The 21,592-nt window shown below is 39.8% G+C and overlaps 1 non-coding gene across 1 annotated transcript; it reads left to right on the top strand.

The window, feature by feature from the left end:
- Positions 1-10,424: 10,424 nt before the first annotated feature.
- LOC141602790 (small nucleolar RNA R71) lies at positions 10,425-10,531 on the top strand. The gene has a single exon (XR_012524699.1). It is a non-coding gene; the product is annotated as a small nucleolar RNA R71 (small nucleolar RNA).
- The last annotated feature ends 11,061 nt before the right edge of the window (positions 10,532-21,592 follow it).

Genomic DNA, 21,592 nt, shown 5'->3' with positions numbered 1-21,592 from the left:
AGCAGTAATAGACGGTTCTTACCACACAACTTAGGATCAAAGTTAAGTTCACGAATTTCCCACCAAGCTTTACATTCTAATTCGACATGTAAATGACATGACTTTCCATAAACTAACCGATAAGGTGATGCACCAATCGGCGTCTTAAAGGCAGTTCCATAAGCCCATAATGTCTCCTTCAGTTTAAGACTCCAGTCCTTCCGTGATTTAGAAACTACTTTAGATAATCTCTTTAATCTCGCGATTAGAGACCTCGACCTGACCACTAGTTTGGGGATGATAACCCAAACCACGCCGGTGTTGAACACCAACTTTAGACAAAATGGAAGTTAGTTTCTTTTCTTTAAAGTGCATTTCCTCATCACTAATGACGACCCTATGGACTCCAAATCGGGGAAATATAATCTTTTTAGATATTTTGATCACGGTCTTGGCATCACAATGCGGTGAAGTAATTGCCTCCACCCACTTAGACACATAATCAACAGCTACTAAAATATACCTGTTACCCTTACTAGATGGGAATGGTCCTTTGGAATCGATGCCCAGACATCGAAAACCTCAATCTATAAGATACCATTTTGTGGCATCTCATGTCTCTTTGAAATTTTCCCTGATCGTTGGCAAGCATCACAACCTGACACAAAAGCCTTACCATTAGCAAACAAAGAAGGCCAGTAAAAACCAGACTGAAGTACCTTATCCAAGGTGCGCGATGGACCGTGGTGACCACTATATGAGGAAGAGTGACAGCCTTCCAAGATCACTTTGGTCTCCCAATGCGGAATACACCGTCTGCAGAGACCGTCTGCATATTCCTTAAACAAATAAGGATCATCCCAGAAGTACTGCTTAGCGTTATACAGAAAACACTTCCTCTGCTGATGAGAATGGTCGGGCGGCAGCGTGTCACTAACAATGTAATTAGCTAGATCTGCATACCAAGGATCTTGGATAACAATAGAAGACATAACAGCAAACAAAGTATCATCAGGAAAAGAATCATCAATAGGTAAAGAATCTTCTCCTTCTTGCTGTGACAGTCTTGATAGATGATCAGCTACAACGTTCTCAGCACCTTTCTTATCTTTTATCTATAAATCAAACTCCTGGAGAAGGAGTATCCATCTCAATAGCCGTGGTTTAGCATCCTTTTTAGCATGAAGGTGTCTCAGCGCTGCATGGTAAGTAAAAACAGTAACTTCTGACCCTATCAAATAAGAAAGAAATTTTTCTAAAGCATAAACTATAGCTAGCAGCTCTTTCTCAGTAGTGGTGTACTTAACTTGAGCCTCATCCAGAGTTCGGCTCGCATATTAAATTGCATTTAAAGCCTTGTCTTTCCTTTGCCCTAATACCGCTCCTAGTGTATAATCACTAGCATCACACATAATTTCGAACGACAAATCCCAGTCGGGAGGCTGTATGATCGACGCAGATACCAAGGCCTACTTTAACCTATTAAAAGCAAAAAGACACTCATCAGTAAATACAAAAGGGGCATCCTTAAGCAGCAGCTGTGTAAGTGGTTTAGCAATTTTTGAAAAATCCTTGATAAACCGGCGATAAAAGCCAACATGACCAAGGAAGCTCCTCACTCCTTTAACATTAACAGAAGGAGGTAATTGCTGAATCATTTCCACTTTTGCTTTGTCAACTTCTATACACCTGTCAGAAATTAAGTGACCTAGGACAACTCCCTCGTTGACCATGAAATGGCACTGATGTGACCAATATTTGAGCATATTTAGTCCTCGAATTAGACTCGTTCCTATGCTTTTTAGTGCATAATTGGGTCATTTACTATCTTTAGTCTTTCGCTTTGCATATTCTATAAGGTTTTGATCCCTTTGTATGAAAGGAGAAAGAACCTTGCATTTTCGTGGCAAAATGGAGCTAAATTGATCGAATTTAATGACCAAGCATCAAAGTGAAGACAAGACTAGAAGGCCTATGTAAATAATGAAGTAAATGGTCAATGATGAGAAGATCCTTGCATCTCCAACAAAATCCTTGAGGATTGTTGGAGGAAGAAAAGAAGAGAAGCTTGCTGAGCTACTATCCGGGCGTCGCAGGCACGGGACGAGCGTCCTAGCTGGCTGCAATCCGAGCGTCCCATAGCCAGTCCGCTCGTCCTAAACCTCTACAATCCGAGCGTCGCATCCCTCGGGCCGCTCGGATTCCTTCCCAGTGCAGCACGTCTCTCCCTTAGTCCGCTCGCGATGACCATATTCTTTGAAGACTAGCGAAGCGGAGATGAGCATCTCCTTCGAGAGGAGCACTTCCCCAACTTTTCTTAATGGTCTTAATGGTCATTTAAGCCCTTAGTAACCCTAATTTATGTACCTAATCCTTAGTATAAATACCCCATTGTACTAATTAGATTAGCATCCAATCATAACATCCTTCTTATCCTCTTTTTATGTTCTAATCTCATCTTAATCTTGTAATCAACTCTTAATTAAGCATTAATACCAATCTCAATTCCTTAATTTCTCTATTGTTCATCCTTTATTTTGGGTAGTTGAAGATTATTTGGGTATTATTGGGAGATTGACAACCTTCCATCAATCATCAAGTACTTTTATTATTCTTTGCTTATTATTTTGGAATCATCATTAGGTATAATTCTCTTAATCCCTTTTTAATTATTGTTAATCATTTCCATTCATTCATCATGTTTTGCCTTGTTAATATGATTGACAACCTTGTTAGCATGATAAACATGATAATGAGTGAGTAGTCTCTTAACTAGGGTTAATGGGGAATTAGGGGAAACCAACATGGGGGATGATTCATGCTTAATCTAATATGTTCACATAATTTATTTGCTTGCTTGTTGTGATCTCAACTTATGCACATGTTATGTTTGATGAAGTTCGAGCCTATGAATCCTTGCATTTTTTACCCATCACTTACCTTTTCAATGAGACTTGTAAGACATAACCAACTCGAGTCTCATTACACCACGCATATAGTTGAGTAGGGAGGATTAAGTCGACTTGTAGGTGTTGTACAATCTAATCGATTCGGCTCTGGGACCCGAACATTCCTAGGATTGTAAGATATAAACTAACTCGATCCTATCACAACAATAATTGCTTGCTTATAATTTGAGAATATGTTTGTATGATCAATTCCCATGTATCCCCTATGAAGTCATGACACCCTAGTGCTTTTAATCAATCGTTTAAATCTCATTTTTATCATATGGCTTGTTTATTTACATTGTTAGTTAGCTTAGTGATCTCTTATCTCAACCCAAATTATGACACCCTTAGACACGACCATTTGCAATCGAATATCCTACATCAATACCCGTCCCTTGGGATCCGTCCTTTTCTTACCTCTTTACTAATAGTAGAGTAGTTTGTGAAGTTATAAATATTGTTTTGGTCTAGGTAACTTTTGACGACGAGTAACAAAGCCGGCGAACAAAAAAATGGCGCCGTAGCCGGGGACGGTGTCAACTTGATTTGATTTTCTTTGATTGTTCTTAGTTGTGTCTTTCTTTGCCTTAGGGAAGTAAAACTCCCAAGGTTTGTTCTAATTGTTTTCAAGTTGTTAGATATTTTGCTAGATGGATATTATAGATTGTTTTGTTGAGGACCACTTGAGTATACCTTTCTTCAAAGACCCCTTGCAAGCATTGGAAGCCTTAGAAGCAAGTGAGGCCAAAACTATGCATTGGGAATTGGAGGTGGATCTTCTTGAGGCCGCTCTAGCCAACAACGAACTTACTCATGAGCAATCTGAATTAGTACATAACATCCTTGTAGAAGTATATCAACCCATAAAAGAAGAACAGGCAATCGAAGATGACATCATACATGCCGAAGAGCAAGAAGAATTTGTCATGAAATTTGAGTATGATGAGATTTGTAAGCTTGAAGAGCAAGTTGAATATGCCATGAGAATGGAATGTCTAATGGAAATGGAGCAAGTTCTTAATGAATCTTCAATGGAGTAAAGTGAGGTATAAGTTTCAACTACAAAACCCCTTCCCCCAAATTTGAAATATGCTTATCTTGGTAAATCTAAGACCAAACCCGTGATTGTTAATGACAAACTTGATAAGAACCAATTGGAAAAATTGCTTGAAGTGTTGAAACAACATGAAAAGGCTATATGTTATAGTGATCGGATCCATTTGGTGTTCACAATTAAGCATATGTGGTCGTTGGTCAATGGTCGATACAAAACACAATTTATACTCCACGAGCAACTCTGCAATTAGTAAAGAGGCAAGTAAAGGTCGAATCCCAAGGGACGGGTATTGAAATGAGAATTCTATTGTAACTAGTAGTGTCTAGGGGTGTCACAAATTTGGCTGATGTAGAAGGTCACTAAACTAAAATAACAATGAAAATAAACTAGCAAGATGAATAAAATAAGGGGTGTAAACAATTGATTAAAAGCACTAGGGTGTCATGGGTTCATAGGGGATTCATGGGATATGATCATACAAACATGTTCTCAAATTATAAGCAAAGCAATTATTGTTGTGATGGATTGAGTTGGGTTATATCTTACAATCCTAGGAAAGTTTGGGTCCCGGAGCCGAATCGATTAGATTGTACAACACCTACAAGTCGTCTTAATCTTTCCTACTCAACACATGCATGGTCTAACAAGACTCGAGTTGGGTTATGTCTTACAAGTCAAGTTGAAAGGATAGAAGATGATAGTAAATGCAAGGATTCATAGGCTTAGCATTTCATCAAATATAACATGTGCATGTATTAAGATCAAAACAAGCAAGCAAATAAGATATGAAAGCACATTAATTTAAGCATGAATCATTCCCCATGTTGGTTTCCCCTAATCACCCATTAAACCCTAGCTAAGAGACTACTCACTCATTATCATATTAATCATGCTAGAAAGGTTGTCAATCATACTAACATAATGAAACATGATGAATAAATGAAAGTAATTAGCAATAATTAAAAAGGGATTAAGAGATTATACCTACTAATGATTCCAATAATAAAGATGCAAAGAATAATAGAAGAACTTGATGATCGATGGAAGGTTGTCAATCTCCCAATAAACCCAATAATCTTCTAATTACCCAAAATAAAGGAAGAACAAGAGAGAGATTAAAGAACTAAAACTTGAATTAAAACTTGAGTAATATTTGATTACAATATTGAAGAGAGATTTGATTGATATTAACTACACTAATTATTGATCAGAAGAACATGCTCCTCTAATTAGACTAATGGGGTATTTATAGTGAAAATTAGGGAGGATGCATTAGGGTTAACTAAGGGCTAAACTAGTAATTACACTTTTTAAGTTGAGCAAGGAGACTCCGGTATTGTCCGAGAGAAGGGCTTCTCTTATCGTGGCTTGAAGAACGAAAACGTGCTGTACTGAAATCCGTGCGGATGGGAGTCGGGACGGCCAGATCTGGGCTGGAGAATCCGAGCGGATTCTTGGTCAAGACGCTCGGATTGGCGAGGTGGAATCCGAGCGGATTCCTTTGAGGGACGCTCGGACTGGCGAGGGCGGACGGACGGATTGTGTACAATCCGTTCGGATTGTCCGCAGCAGCTTTTTCTTCTTCTTTTCTTCCCTTTTCTTCATGAATTCCTTGGGGATTTCCTTGGGGACTCAAGGATCCTTTTCTCAACAATGCTCTTCTACTATAATATGTACAAAGGCCTTCTAGTCTTGTCTCTCCTTGATGCTTGGTCATTGAATACAATCAATTTAGCCTCGTTTTGCCATGAAAATGCAAGATTCTTACTCCTTTCCTACCAAGGGATCAAAATCTCAAAGAATATGCAAAACAAAGAACTAAAGATAAGAAATGACCCAAATAGGCACTAAAAAGCATGGAAACAATGGTAATTTGGGGGCTAAATATGCACCAATTATGGTCGCATCAAATATCCCCAAACCGAACCTTTGCTCGTCCCGAGTAAAGAGGTGACAAAGACTAGGACCAATACTAACCTAACCTAATAATAATAGCCGATGTGAGACAATTAGCGGGTCTCACTCCGCCCCTTCAACTCACAACAAGACAACCATGAGGTAGGATGCCTTATTGCAAGGCAAGGTGGGTCTTGCCAAAATGGCGACACATCCAAACATTAAGCACACAAAAACACATAATGGATGCATCTACAAAAGAATAGCCACTTTCCTCATCTAAGTGGCGGAAATTACCTACAAGGGAAGTAATTCAAGGGTACACAATCCTTCATAGATGCAATTTGTTCAAACTACTAAGCCTAGAAGGATACCAATAAATCACCTCCAAAATGTGTCAAGCTAGGGTACCTTTGTCCTCAATCGTTAAATGCTTTTGTCAAGAGTAGACTCCCTATGGTGTTAGAAACACTGGAGGATCGCGGAATTCCCCCTCTTGCCTAGACAAGAAGAAGGGTCGTCCCCTCTCTACCATGCACAAAAATGGATATGATGGATAAAGGGATCGATAGTAATTGAGTTTCATTTTGGGAGTTTGCTTTTGTTTTTGTTTTTCCCCCCAATTTCTTGTGGCATATAACATTTTGAGAACACTTTCTTTGCCATTTCTTTTGATTTTTGGCATTTCAATACTTGACAACTTTTTTGCATTTCTTTTTGAACATTTTCAAAGTCACCCCAATTAGTAACGAGGGTGCCTTGTATTTGAAGCTTAGGAGTTCTATTTTTGCTCCTCTTTTCATTTGATGCATTTTTGCAAACTTTCTTTCGCTTTTCATTTCATTGAACTCAAATTGATTTCTTTTTGTGCCCATTCCCTTTGATGACAAAAATGTGGTAGAACATGGATGAATGATAGAAGTATGCATGGTTTCAAGGGTCACCTTGGAATAAACGGTAGCCAAGGAGTTATCACACCACAAGGTACTCTTGACTAGGCCTTAATCCATGGGTCAAAGGATACTAGCATGACACATCCTAGGGTGTTTTACAAGCATTCTAACAAGCAAAGTCTTAAGAATAAAAAGCATCTACTAGGGCCTATATACACTTGTCAAGCTTCCCAAATAGACGGTTTCGCAAAATTTTTCTAACATGCAAACTACATGCCATGATGCAACTAACATATAAACATCCTAATGCAAATGATTCTACCAACTAACATGCCATATAAAGTAAATGCAAGTCCTAAGTTCACATTGTTTTTACCGCATCAATCAAAATGAAGCCACATAGTCATTAACATAGAGAGGAAAAAGGAGATTGGAAAGATCATACCATGTGGTCTTCAATATCCTCATGTCTCGGATGTGGCATAGTCGATCAAAGTGAACAAGGATAAACAAACACAATATATACAAGACAATATATACAAAGGAAATGAACTTGTTTTTGGTTTTTCAATTTTTTCGATTTTTTTGATTTTTGAAATTTTTCAATTTTTATGGTTTTTGAATAAAAGTGAAGTGTTAGAATTCCCATCCCCACACTAATATGGGCATTGTCCTCAATGGCCAAAATGATGGAAATTATGCAAAATGATGCATGATTTCTATACTAAATGCAATTCTACACTAAGCTACACTACATGATGCATGGTTTTTGTTATGACGGAGAGGATAATTTAGATTACCTCCCGTTGTGTATGCATTAACTTCCCCAAACCAAATGAGACACTATTGCTAATGTCAAGGATGGGTATAGTTCATGCACACACTATGCTATGCATGAAATTAGATTGTCATTTTGGATTTTCAAAAATGGGAACAATAAAGAACACCTCAATGGTACCGAGGTGTGAGTCCTTTGATGTTGCTAGGACTCCTCCAACAATGATCAAAATGAAATAAAATACAAAGAGATATAGACATACCATGGGAGTGTAGGAGTCTCCAAGGCTAGTCTTCCATCATGCTATCATCATCACCACTTCCCTCATGAGAGGTGGTCACATTGCCACTTTCCTTGGCACTTTCTTCATCACTTTCTTCATCATCATCTTCACCATCTCCTTCATCATCTCCTTCATCATCTCCACTTGCTTCTTCCTCAATGTTATCATCAAATTCTTCACCACTTCCAACAACCTCATTGTCTTCCACCACGTCCCTAGATGCACCCGGAAATAAGGCTTCTTTATCCGCCCAACTAGGCAAAGGACAAGATGGATCAAGGAGTCCTTGCCTAGCTAGATGTAAGAGGGGAGGATATTGAGCCAAATAAGCATTCTTCCGATCTTCATAAGCTTGCTTGTGCATGGCTTGCATAAGAAGAGTGACATAGTCTTTTCCAATTTCAACTCCTTGCGGTTTGAACTCTTCATATTCAAAGGGGTAAGGTGGTATGACAATGGAAGAGGAGGGAGTTTCATGATCACCCTTTTGTTGTTGAATGATGTACTCGGCTTCCTTGGATAGGGGAAGTAAATAGTTGGCCCGGTGGACACTAAGACGGCAAATCTTGGCGGGTAAAGTGAATGATCGAGCCTCACTAGTAAGCCACCCATACTTGTTGTCAAGGGGATTGTGAGAAACCCACTTAAACTTGTTAATCATGATGGACATATCAATAAGATGGCCACCTTCCTTTGCCTTGTACTTGCTATCCTTATTGAAATTAGGATTAAAGTGCTTGGCTAGGACCGTGACAAGGCCGCCATTAACAATAACGGTTTGACCCTTCTTCCCACTATCTACATGGAGCCATCTTCAATTTTCTTCCTCCATTGGAGTTTCGATTTCTTCCTTTCATCTTTCCGGCTATAATGATCAATCATGAAACATGGCTCATGCAAACGAGGAGCTCTCATGGTCTTGTCAAGATTAAAAGTTATGCTTTCATCTCCCACTTCTAGAGTGAGCTCTCCATGTTTCACATCAATCACCGCACCCGCGGTGTGTAGGAAAGGTCTTCCTAAGATGATTGGAATGTTGGAATCTTCCTCCATATCAACAATGACAAAGTCCACCGGGATGAAAAACTTCCCAATTCGCACGGGGACATCTTCCCATATCCCTAATGGTGTCTTCGTCGATCTATCGGCCATTTGAAGAGTGATATTGGTGCACTTAAGCTCTCCTATTCCCAACCTTTTACTTACCGAGTACGGCATGACACTCACACTAGCCCCTAGATCACATAAGGCTTTGTTGATCGTTGTGTCGCCAATGGTACACGGTATTGAGAAGCTTCCCGGATCCTTTAACTTTGGAGGTGAACTCCCTTGAAGTATTGCACTACTCACCTTAGTGAAGGCGATAGTCTCAAGTTTCCGGATCGACTTCTTCTTTGTGAGGATATCTTTCATGTACTTTGCATAGGCCGGAACGTGATTGATTAATTCCGTGAAAGGAATTGAGACTTCTAAGTTCTTCACAATTTCCATGAACTTTCCAAGTTGATCATCAAATTTGGGCTTGGCTTGACGACTTGGAAAAGGAAGTCTAACCACAATGGGCTCCTTCTCTTTGGCTTTGTCTTCATTTTTCTTTGAACTTTCTTCTTTTGATGATTCCCCTTCTTTGGGACTTTGCACAACAACTTCATTTTCACTAGCTTTCACAACTTCATTCTCAACTTGCTCCTTTGGTGCTTCATATCTTGTACCACCTCTCAAGTGAATGGCACTAACTAACTTTCATGTCTAGGGGATTACTTTGAGGTGGTAATTGCCCCTTTTGTCTTTGTGAGCTTGAAGATGCTAGTTGAGTCAATTGTGTTTCCAACATCTTGGTGTGAGCTAGAATGTTGTTGATGGTGGTGTCTTTTGCTTGGCTATCTTTTTGCATTTGAGTGAAAAATTCTTGTTGATTCTTTTGCATTTGGAGGACCGCTTTTTGGACATCAAAACCTTGGTCATTTTGGTGATTGTATGGATTTTGATTTGGTAACCTTGGTTTTGATTGTAAAAGGGTCTTTGATTTTGATTTCTCATGGGTGGTGGAGTGTATGTTGTTTGAGGGTTTTGAACATTTTGGCTTTTGTATGAGAGATTTGGATGGAACTTGGTGTTTTCATTGTAAAAATTTGAATAAGGGGTACCACTTTTGTAAGCTTGGAAAGCATTAACTTGTTCGGTTGTTCCCCTACATTCACTTGAGTCATGACCCAAGGTTCCACAATTCTCACATATCCCGCTTGGGATTGATGAGGATGCCGTCATGGCATTGACATGATGCTTTGATGTTTTTGATTTTTCCTCAAGCCTAGCCATAGCTTGTTCAAACTTCAAGTTGATTGTGTCAATGTGAGCACTAAGTTGAGCACCTAATTGAGTAACGGTGTCCACTTCATACTTTCCTCCTCTAGTAGCCTTGCGAGGCCTACTATATTGTGAATTATGGACCGCCATTTCCTCAATCTTGTTCCATGTTTGATTGTCATCAACTTCGGTGAACATTCCATTTGATCCCATATTGAGAATGTTCCTTGAATCTTCATATAAACCATTCCAAAATTGTTGCACTAAAAACCATTCGCTAAGTCCATGGTGAGGACATGAGCGACAAATACCTTTGAACCGCTCCCAAGCTTCATACAAAGATTCTTCATCCCTTTGCTTAAAACCCGTAATTTGAGCTCTTAGCATGTTAGTCTTTTCCGGTGGGTAGAATTTTTTGTAGAAAGCTAGAGCTAGCTTTTTCCAAGAATCTATTCCAAGGGTGGCCTTATCAAGGCCCTTCAACCATTGCTTTGCGGTGCCGATTAACGAAAAAAGGAAATAAGACCCATCTTATTTGGTCTTGAGTCACGCCCGTTTGAGAGATAGCTTCACAATAATCGCAAAAGGTTTCCATATGAGAATGAGGGTCCTCACTAGGCATTCCCCCGAATTGGCTCCTCTCAACTAGTTGGATGAAGGCGGACTTGGCAATAAAGTTTCCGGTGAGATGTTGTGGGGTAGGAGTACCATTTGGTAGATCCTCCTCGGTGGGTATAGAGTGTGACGAGAATTTAGGCATTGTAGGTGGATTTTGTGTGGTATTGTTTAATGGGTTCTCTTCTCCTTCTATTGCGAAAGGATTGACAAACTCACTAGTGGGTTGAACAACTTCACCAACACCTCCCAAATTCCTCCTAACAAGTCTCCTATTATTCGTCAAGGTTCTTTCGATTTCAAGGTCAAAAGGTAACAAATTTCTTTGTAACCTTCTAGACATGCAAAATATCAAACAACTCGAAAACAATTAGAACAAACCTTGAGGAGTTTTACTTCCCCAAGGTGAAAAAGACACAACTAAAAACAATAAAAGAAATCTTAAATCAATTAAACACCGTCCCCGTCAACGGCGCCATTTTTGATCGGATCCATTTGGTGTTCACAATTAAGCATATGTGGTCGTTGGTCAATGGTCGATACAAAACACAATTTATACTCCACGAGCAACTATACAATTAGTAAAGAGGCAAGTAAAGGTCGGATCCCAAGGGACGAGTATTGAAATGAGAATTCTATTGTAACTAGTAGTGTCTAGGGGTGTCACAAATTTGGTGATGTAGAAGGTCACTAAACTAAAATAACAATGAAAATAAACTAGCAAGATGAATAAAATAAGGGGTGTAAACAATTGATTAAAAGCACTAGGGTGTCATGGGTTCATAGGGGATTCATGGGATATGATCATACAAACATGTTCTCAAATTATAAGCAAGCAATTATTGTTGTGATGGATTGAGTTGGGTTATATCTTACAATCCTAGGAAAGTTTGGGTCCCGGAGCCGAATCGATTAGATTGTACAACACCTACAAGTCGACTTAATCTTTCCTACTCAACACATGCATGGTCTAACAAGACTCGAGTTGGGTTATGTCTTACAAGTCAAGTTGAAAGGATAGAAGATGATAGTAAATGCAAGGATTCATAGGCTTAGCATTTCATCAAATATAACATGTGCATGTATTAAGATCAAAACAAGCAAGCAAATAAGATATGAAAGCACATTAATTTAAGCATGAATCATTCCCCATGTTGGTTTCCCCTAATCACCCATTAAACCCTAGCTAAGAGACTACTCACTCATTATCATATTAATCATGCTAGAAAGGTTGTCAATCATACTAACATAATGAAACATGATGAATAAATGAAAGTAATTAGCAATAATTAAAAAGGGATTAAGAGATTATACCTACTAATGATTCCAATAATAAAGATGCAAAGAATAATAGAAGAACTTGATGATTGATGGAAGGTTGTCAATCTCCCAATAAACCCAATAATCTTCTAATTACCCAAAATAAAGGAAGAACAAGAGAGAGATTAAAGAACTAAAACTTGAATTAAAACTTGAGTAATATTTGATTACAATATTGAAGAGAGATTTGATTGATATTAACTACACTAATTATTGATAAGAAGAACATGCTCCTCTAATTAGACTAATGGGGTATTTATAGTGAAAATTAGGGAGGATGCATTAGGGTTAACTAAGGGCTAAACTAGTAATTACACTTTTTAAGTTGAGCAAGGAGACTCCGGTATTGTCCGAGAGAAGGGCTTCTCTTATCGTGGCTTGAAGAACGAAAACGTGCTGTACTGAAATCCGTGCGGATGGGAGTCGGGATGGCCGGATCTGGGCTGGAGAATCCGAGCGGATTCTTGGTCAAGACGCTCGGATTGGCGAGGTGGAATCCGAGCGGATTCCTTTGAGGGACGCTCGGACTGGCGAGGGCGGACGGACGGATTGTGTACAATCCGTTCGGATTGTCTGGCAGCAACTTTTCTTCTTCTTTTCTTCCCTTTTCTTCATGAATTCCTTGGGGATTTCCTTGGGGACTCAAGGATCCTTTTCTCAACAATGCTCTTCTACTATAATATGTACAAAGGCCTTCTAGTCTTGTCTCTCCTTGATGCTTGGTCATTGAATACAATCAATTTAGCCTCGTTTTGCCATGAAAATGCAAGATTCTTACTCCTTTCCTACCAAGGGATCAAAATCTCAAAGAATATGCAAACCAAAGAATTAAAGATAAGAAATGACCCAAATAGGCACTAAAAAGCATGGAAACAATGGTAATTTGGGGGCTAAATATGCGCCAATTATGGTCGCATCATATAGTCTAGATGATCTTAAGGGGATAAGTCCCAATTTTTGCATGCATAGAATTCATCTAGAAGAAGACCATAGACCTACCATCCAATCTCAAAGGAGATTGAACCCCCACATGCAAGAAGTTGTTAAAGGAGAAGTTATGAAATTACTTGATGCATGAATTATATATCCCATATCGGATTCTTTATGGGTTAGCCCGGTTCGAGTGGTACCTAAGAAAGGAGGTACCACGGTGGTAACAAATGATAAGAATGAGCTAATACTCACAAGGAAAATCACCGGTTGACGTATGTGTATTGACTATCGAAAATTGAATTCCGCAACAAGAAAGGATCATTTCCCCCTACCATTCATTGACCAAATGCTTGAGAGGTGAGCCTCTAACAAGTTCTTTTGCTACCTTGACGGGTATTCGGGATTCTTTCAAATCCCCATACACCCGGATGACCAACACAAGACCACCTTCACATGCCCTTATGGTACTTTTGCTTATAAGAGAATGCCTTTTGGTTTATGTAATGCCTCCGCTACTTTCCAAAGATGCATGATGAGTGTCTTCTCCGACTACCTAGAGACCGTAATGAAGTTTTTATGGATGATTTTAGCGGTTATTGGAAAGACTTTGACTCTTGCTTGCACAACCTTTCTCTTTTATAGCAAAAATGTGAGGACGTTAGTCTTGTTTTGAATTGGGAAAAGTGTCACTTTATGGTCAATGAACGAATTGTTTTGGGTCATTTAATCTCAAAAAAGGGCATCGAGGTCGATAAAGTTAAGTTTGACGTGATAAAAAAACTCCCACCTCCCTTGAATGTTAGAGGAGTGAGAAGTTTTCTCGGTCACGCGGGTTTCTATCGCCGTTTTATAAAAGATTTCTCAAAAATCGCGAAACCCCTCACTCAACTCTTACTTAAAGATGCCCAATTCCATTTCACTAATGAGTGTGTTGAAGCCTTTAATATAATTGAGGAAGCACTAATCTCGGCACCGATCATTCAACCACCAAATTGGGAACTACCATTCGAGATTATGTGTGATGCTAGTAACTACTCTGTTGGAGCGGTTCTTGGCCAACGGGTTGGAAGGGCTTTGCATGCTATCTACTATATAAGCAAGACTCTTTATTCCTCGCAAGTGAACAATGATACCACCGAGAACGAGCTCCTTGCCATTGTCTATGCATTAGACAAATTCCGTTCCTATTTGCTTGGATCAAAAGTGATCGTTTTCTCGGATCACCGTGCTCTTCGACATCACTTGATAAAGAAAGAAGCAAAACTGTGCATCCCTCAATGGGAAATTCAAGGAGTTTTGGAAGGATGCCACTCATCCCCTTATGGTGGACACCATGGAACAAGAAGAACTATTTCAAAAATCCTTCAATCGGGCTTCTTCTGGCCTACTACGTTCCAAGATGCTAGGGAATTCATCCTTCATTGTCATGCTTGTCAAAGAACAGGAAATATCTCCTGGAGGAATGAGATGCCACAAAAGGGGATACTAGAAGTAGAGATCTTCGACGTTTGGGGGATCGACTACCAAGGACCATTTGTGATATCAAAAAGGAACAAATACATCCATATGGCCGTAGACTATGTCTCAAAATGGGTGGAGGCAATTGCCACCCCAACCGATGATGCAAGAACGGTCACTAAACTCTTCAAGAAAATAATCTTCCAAGGATTCAGAGTACCTAGAGCAGTCATAAGTGATGGAGGGACGCATTTTCACGAAAAGAAGCTCACATCCCTTTTCACCAAATATGGTGTTCAACATAGAACCGGTTTGGGATATCACCCTCAAACAAGCGGTCAAGTTGAAGTCTCAAACAGAGAGATCAAGCAAATTCTTGAGAAAGTTGTTAACAAGACTCGTAAGGATTGGAGTATGAAACTTGATGACGCTCTTTGGGCTTATAAGACGGCGTATAAGACTCCCATAGGAGCCTCCCCTTACAAACTTGTCTATGGGAAAGCATGCCACTTGCCGATTGAGTTAGAATACAAAGCTTTTTGGGCAATCAAAGCTCTCAACCTTGATCTCAAACTAAGTGGTCAAAAGAGGATGATGCAGATTCAAGAGTTGGAAGAATTCCGACTACAATCTTATGAGAATGCGAAGATCTACAAAGAAAGGACAAAGTTGCTTCATGACAAGAAGATCAAGCAAAAGGCCTTACACAAGGGAGATAAAGTCCTTCTGTTCAACTCCCGATATTGTCTCTTTCCCGGGAAGTTGAACTCTAGATGGATGGGTCCTTATGTGATCACCGAGGTAGGAAGGTATGCAGACTTCGAGATAAGGTCGGAATATGGAAGCAAATTTAAAGTTAATGGCCATAGATTGAAACCATATTATGAAGGAGCATTTATTGGAGAGGTCGAGGTCACCTACCTCATGCCTCCTCCCCCTTGAGAAGATTGTCAAAGAGAAATTTTGGTGGAGTCCTCTCCAAACCACCACTTGTAAATATACTAACTTCTATAACTTGTATCATTAACTTTATTGCATATTTATCATAAGCATGTTTCATGCCATGAGAGTAAGTGAGGGAGGGTCACTAATCGTTTTTGATGAATGAAGGATCTAGCAATTGAAGCGTGGGGAAGCACTTTCACTAAATTAGAGGAAAAGCAGGACAAACCCGAGCGTCTCACAAGGAATCCGCTCGTCCAGACCATGATCCGAGTGACCTAGCTGTAAGCCGCTCGTCCTAAGAGAAGTTGGGAGGCAGCTATTTTGTTCTGACTAGAGATCCGAGCGTCCTCAATGACAATCCGCTCGTCTCTGTCGAGACGGTCTTCTCTCCAGGAATCCGCTCATCCTGATGGTATTAATTATTGGCATTTCCCCTTGGAAGGGAATTCGATCGTCCTCTTTTGTATCCACCCGTCCTATTGCAGTAAGACGCTCGTCCCGACCAGCAGCCGCTCGTCCTGGCTACTTCAAAAATTAGGATCTATCCTGGATGACAATCCGAGCGTCGCGTGAGGAATCCGCCCGTCTCCATTGAACACGATCCAAGCGTCCCGAGAGCGAGCCGCTCGTCGCCCTGCGTCTTTTATTCCCAATTTTCTTGCCAATTAAATTCTTCCCCACCACACATTTTATGACACCTCATCCTTCCTTCCATTATATAATATAAAACCCCCTGTCTTATGACCCAAATCATATCTCAAGCACTCATTTACCCCTTAAAAACAAAAACCCCAAAAAATCTTGGGTTTCACAAGTTTCAAGAAGAAGATCTAAATCACAAGGAACGTCTCCATATTTCAACAACTCAAATTCCAAATCTACATCCAAGAATTGGACCACGAGGATCATTATCTAGAGAAAGAAGAAGACCAAGGGTAAGAGGAAGCTCATCCACTTCTCACATCAACACTTTAAGAAGAGAACATGAGGAGATAGTTGACCTCACCAAGCTTGATGAATTTTCCAATATAGAGTTTGTCAATGATGTTCAAAGGCTCATTTTCCACCGATTACTTGGTAAGAATATTCTTCCTACCAAATTCACGTGCCATAAAACCTTGAGAAAACTTGGAATCTATCACCAAACGGAAGCTCTCCTCGAGTTATTTGGTCTTTCTACTTTGTTCCATATGCATGAACGAACATATCGGTCTCTAGTCCTTGAATTCTTGAGTTTCTTAAAGATTACAACTTTGAACAAGACAATATGTGTAAACTAGATTGGAGAGTACAACTAGGATGATGACCCTTGTCGAATTCGCAAGTGTGCTTGGGCTAGATGTTTCGCCTACCCGAACATCATGGCCGAGAAATTATAGTGTGGCACTCTAATGGAGAGCTGATGTGACCATAATTAGCGCATATTTAGCCCCCGAATTAGCGTTGCTCCCATGCTTTTTAGTGCATATTTGGGTCATTTCTTATCTTTAGTTCTTTGTTTTGCATATTATTTGAGATTTTGATCCCTTTGTAGGAAAGAAGTAAGAATCTTGCATTTTCATGGCAAAACGAGACTAAATTGATCGAATCCAATGACCAAGCATCAAGGAGAGACAAGATTAGAAGGCCTTTGTACATATTATAGTAGATGAGCAATGTTGAGAAAGGATCCTTGAGTCCCCAAGGAAATCCCCAAGGAATTTATGAAGAAAAGGGAAGAAAAGAAGAAGAAATCTTGCTGAGGCACAATCCGTGCGGATTGACTACAATCCGGCCGTCCTCCACCCGCACAATCCGTGCGGTTTTCCACCAAGACGCTCGGGTTTAGCCACCACAATCCGCCCGGATTCACCTGAATCCGCTCGTGTTCCATCGCCAGAATCAGCCCGTCTCGACACTAATCCGCTCGGATTCCTCTACAGCGCAATTTCGTCTTCTCCAAGCTATAAAGAAAGAAGCCCTTCCTTCGAAAAATACGGGCTCCTCCCTGCTCAATCTAAAAAGTGTAATTACTAGTTTAACCCTTAGTTAACCCTAATGCATCCCCCTAATCTCCACTATAAATACCCCATTAGTCTAATTAGAAGAGCATGCTCTTCTTATCAATTCTTAGAGTAGTTAATACCAATCAAATCTCTCTTTAATTTTGTAATCAACAATTAATCAAGTTCTAATACAAGTTTTATTTCCTTAATCTCTCTTTTGTTCATCCTTTATTTTGGGTAATTGAAGATTATTTGGGTTATTATTGGGAGATTGACAACCTCTAAATCAAGCATCAAGTACTTCTTTTATCTTTGCTTTATTATTGGAATCATTAGTAGGTATAATTCTCTTAATCCCTTTTTAATTATTGTTAATTACTCTCATTTATTCATCATGTTTCATTTTGTTGGTATGATTGACAACCTTGCTAGCATGATCAACATGATAATGAGTGAGTAGTCTCTTAGCTAGGGTTAATGGGTGATTAGGGGAAACCAACATGGGGAATGATTCATGCTTAAATTAATATGCTTTCATGTTTTATTTGCTTGCTTGTTTTGATCTCAACTCATGCACATGTTATATTTGATGAAATGCTAAGCCAATGAATCATTGCATTTACCACCATCTCCTATCTTTTCAATGAGACTAGTAAGACATAACCCAACTCGAGTCTCATTAGACCATGCATGTTGTTGAGCAGGGAAGACTAAGTCGACTTGTAGGTGTTGTACAATCTAACCGATTCGGCTCCGGGACCCAAACTTTCCTAGGATTGTAAGATATAACCCAACTCAATCCATCACAACAATAATTGCTTGCTTATAATTTGAGAACATGTTTGTATGATCAATTCCCATGATTCCCCTATGACCCCATGACACCCTAGTGCTTTTTAATCAATTGTTTACAACCCTTTAATTCATCTTGCTTGTTTATTTCCATTGATATTTTAGTTTAGTGACCTTCTACATCAACCCAATTTGTGACACCCCTAAGACACCACTAGTTGCAATAGAAATCTCATTTCAATACCCGTCCCTTGGGATCCGACCTTTACTTGCCTCTTTACTAATTGTAGAGTTGTTTGTGAAGCTATAAATTGTGTTTTGATTCGGACGTGACCCAACGACCACACCTTAAATTGTGAACACGAAACAGACCGATCAAAAATGGCGCCATTGCCGGGGACGGTGTTTACTTGATTTAGATTTCCTTTTATTGTTATTAGTTGTGTCTTTCTTCGCCTTGGGGAAGTAAAACTCCTCAAGGTTTGTTCTAATCGTTTTCAAGTTGTTCGATATTTTGCGAGATGGATCTTATAGATTGTTTTGTAGAGGACCACTTAAGTATACCTTTCTTCAAAGATCCCATGCAAGCATTGGAGGCCTTGGAAGCAAGTGAGGCTAAAAATATGTATTGGGAATTGGAGGTGGATCTTTTTGAGGCCGCTCTAGCTAACAAAGAACTTACTCATGCACAATCCGAATTAGTGCATAACATCCTTGTGGAAGCATGTCAACCCATAGAAGATGAGCAATCCATCCTAGAAGATATTCTACAAGCTCAAGAGAAAGAGGAACCCATCATGGAATTTGAATATGATGAGGTTGACGAAAATAATGTTGAGTATGCTGTGAGAATGGAATGTCTAATGGAGATGGAGCAAATTCTCAATGAAACTACAAAAGAGGAAAGTGAGGTACAGACTCCTACTTTAAAACCCCTTCCCCCAAATTTGAAATATGCTTACCTTGATGAATCAAAGACCAAACCCGTGATTGTTAATGATAGACTTGATGATGACCAATTGGGAAAATTGCTTGATGTGTTGAAACAACATGAGAAGGCCATAGGTTATAGTCTAGATGACCTTAAGGGGATAAGTCCCAACTTTTGCATGCATAGAATTCATCTAGAGGAAGACCATAGACCTACCATTCAACCCCAAAGAAGATTGAACCCCCACATGCAAGAAGTTGTCAAAGGAGAAGTCATGAAATTACTTGATGCGGGAATCATATATCCCATATCGGATTCTTTGTGGGTTAGCCCCGTCCAAGTGGTACCTAAGAAAGGAGGCACCACGGTAGTGACAAATGAAAAGAATGAACTAATACCCACAAGAATGATCACCGGTTGGCGTATGTGCATCGACTATCAAAAATTAAACTCTGCAACAAGAAAGCATCATTTTCCCCTACCATTCATTGACCAAATGCTTGAGAGGTTAGCCTCCAACAAATTCTTTTGTTACCTTGACGGGTATTCGGGATTCTTCCAAATCCCTATACACCCGGATGACCAACATAAGACCACCTTCACATGCCCCTATGGTACTTTTGCATATAGGAGGATGCCTTTTGGTTTATGTAATGCCCCCGCCACTTTCCAAAGATGCATGATGAGTGTCTTTTCCGATGTAACACCCCCATTTATTTAAGGGCCTGAACTAGGACTCCTCAGATAAATGACGGTGTTACCATCTCGGAAACCCGAGGCAGTAGATAACAAAGGAAAGAAACACAAGATTTTTATTAAAATGTTCATAGTGAGGTTACAACTGGAATTTAAACAAAGCCTCCAAAAATATGACCAAGAGATAAAGTCTGATAAATCTACTAATAAGACTAAGGTGGGCTAGGCACTAAGTCGGTCATCCAAGCTCTCTTCCCGGCCAGCTCCCATCGGTCTCGAAATACTGTCAATCTGCTCCCCAATAATTGGATCATCACAGGCGTACACGAATACACAGGGTCAGCCGCGAAGCTGAGTAGGGGAAACAATTAAACAACAAAATATGATATGCATGATCCTCCGTCACCTCCATCTCCATCTCAACTCGTATCTCATATCTCATTTCTCATATCTCATAACCCGACAACCCACCATACCGATCCCGGTAGACTATATATATCGACCGTAGCCGATCTGCCAAAGACCTTGCAGTGAGGACACCAGGGCAAGTCTGCCGAACCCGCCTGGGCCTTGTCACAACTCACATCGTATCTCAACATCGTCACTACCACACCATCCTCCAACTCCAATGCATATGAATGCTCAAAAGAAATTGGTGCAATACAATATATATATATATATAAATCGATGAGCTGATAAATCATAAAATTATGCTGATTACCCGATGTTGTGATATCATACTCAATATAATCAATTCAATCAATCATCTTCCCGTATATGAAACATAACGTAAATCAACAACCACGAATCAAGTCAACACAATTCAACAACGATAATAGGACAAGTGTATTTCCCTACCTCAAGGTGCCAGCAATTCCAATTAAGAAGTTCAAGCAGTCCAGAAAAATAAAGCAACAAATCTGATTATCGATCCTTCACGAATCCGTCACCTAAAACAATTATAATATTTATAATTACTAACTACTAAATATAGCAATCTCCCAAAATAGAAATTTTCCCGATATAGTAACTTTCCATTTTAACCAGTCCCGACTCAAAGTCCATCTCTAATTATTTAAACGACTCGGGGATTAAATTAAATAAATTATTTAATGTCTCGGGAATAATTTATTTAAAAGACTCGGGAATTAAATTAAATAAATTATTTAATGTCTCGGGAATAATTTATTTAAAAGACTCGGGAATTAAATTAAATAACTAATATGATAAATAAAAGATTAGACGAATTATATGATTTAAGAAATACCCGAATCACTTTAAACAATTCAAACATCCCAACTCAAACCCGTCTTTAATCATTTTAATGCACTCGGGAATTAATTAATTAATTTAGAATACGCCCCACTACGAAACATAGCGATTAAATTATGAAAAACCCGTTCCAAAACCAAAATAGCCCGCACCCCCTTCACACGCACCCACTCTCCTCACGCACCACCTAAACCACCGCGACAACCACCAGTCGTGGTCCCCACATCAACCCAGCCACCAACAACCACCCCCACTGGGGTCGACTGCCGCCGGCAGTTCAAACCAAGGCCGCCATTTGGCCTGGTTCACCACCACGCATCACCAACACCTCTCGTTCTCAACCTGCCACCACCGCACTATTAACTAACCACTGCCCAAACAACCACCAGTCAACTCGCTGCCAACCCACGCACACAGACACCACAGCACCACTATTTCGACCTCCCCCTAGTCCACGGTGGTGCCGCCCAAACCTTACCCCTTTAAACTCGCCTGAAAACC

The sequence above is a fragment of the Silene latifolia genome, chromosome 9 (assembly GCF_048544455.1).
Source record: "Silene latifolia isolate original U9 population chromosome 9, ASM4854445v1, whole genome shotgun sequence".
Classification (NCBI taxonomy): Eukaryota; Viridiplantae; Streptophyta; class Magnoliopsida; order Caryophyllales; family Caryophyllaceae; genus Silene; species Silene latifolia.
The sequence above is the reverse complement of the archived record's forward strand: the minus strand, read 5'-3'. Positions and strand labels throughout refer to the sequence as shown.